Consider the following 1,516-nt stretch of genomic DNA (forward strand, 5'->3'; position numbering starts at 1 on the left):
AAGTTCAGAGAGTCGATTTCAGTACCCAAATTTCAGAATTCTAAGTGTTTTGGAACGAGACCCCCACGACGGTCCGTCGTGCCCATGACGTTCCGTCGTGGGATCCGTCGACTCAGCCAGTTTTTCCAGAAATAAAATCTGCTGCTCAAAACGACTAAACAGGTCGTTACAGTACAGAAAAAAAGAATTTAAAAACTAATCTTTTTATGGTTATATTATAATTTAAACTATTTTTCGGCTATATTGTACTTTAGTTTTTTTAAAAAATTGGGGTATCTATAATATATTTTACAAGAAAATTTGTCAAACCTAAATAAATTTGACTATCAATATAATGAAATTAAATTAGTTGTTGAAATAAAAATATCAAAAAAAATATGTGAGAAAGATCAAATATACCTCAAATGAATTATATTTTCTAAAAAAGAATGAATAAAAAATTAGATTATAATTTTGTTACAGAAAAAAAGTATATGTGAGACATTCATATAACATTAGGATATATATGAATCACTTTTATAAAAAAAAAAACGTAAACCTACTCTAAATGACTATGCAGAGGACCCTTTACGCTTGTTGAAAAGTACATATTGACAAAGGAGCATTTGAGTGAAACCACTTTTGCTATCATAAAGAAAAATACGTATAGAGATACGGAGCTTTCGAGAGATTAATTAAAGTCACCTACCTCTTGTTTATTGTTGCGTTAGAACGCACACAAGTGCATGCAATCATATAAATAATATAAGATTTTAAATTAAGATATCGTACCCGCAGAAGATTTATCGATGACTTGTTTACTAAATCAAACTAATTTTTTAATTTATTCAAGCAATAAAATTAAAAGGTTGTCTTACTAGAAGCCAACTAAAGAATAATTAATACACGCAGAATATATTTTTACGTAATCAATTAATAAAATCGAACTAGGATTATGAACTAATTAGTCATCATATTGAGTAATCACTTGAACAGATTTTAATTATCTGTCGTGTTACTAGTTGCAAGTTGTTAATACTTTATTGAACGTTCTGCTAACAATTCTAAGTGCTCGTTTGGATTAACTTATTTTTAGGTGTTTTTGACTTTTAGATAGTTTTTTTATATATAGTTTTGTAGGTGTTCGAAAATGTTATAAAGTTCTATTAAGCACCCACTATTAGGCCAAAAAAAATTTTAAAATAAGGCAAAAGTAGGTGTCACGATCCAACCCATCAGGCTGTGTGGCCACCCACTCTAACACCTAAGTAGGAGAACCCTCATATCCTAATAGAGAAAAAATGTGGAAATTAAAGAAGACGGACAACAAAATTAAGGAGATTAAATAATTAATTTTTTTTTAAATACACTTTTTGTTAAACTTGTAAAATAATTTAACAACCCCAAGGATCTAGTGTAACAGGTACAAGAGCTACTATGAATAACGATGGACAATAATTAAATAAGACACAGCTCCCACCATGCGGAAGGAAGAGTAGAAGCAGCTGGAGAAATTCTTCGTCTTCACCTAATGAAA

This window comes from Solanum pennellii, chromosome 7 (genome assembly GCF_001406875.1).
Source record: "Solanum pennellii chromosome 7, SPENNV200".
In the NCBI taxonomy this organism is placed as follows: domain Eukaryota; kingdom Viridiplantae; phylum Streptophyta; class Magnoliopsida; order Solanales; family Solanaceae; genus Solanum; species Solanum pennellii.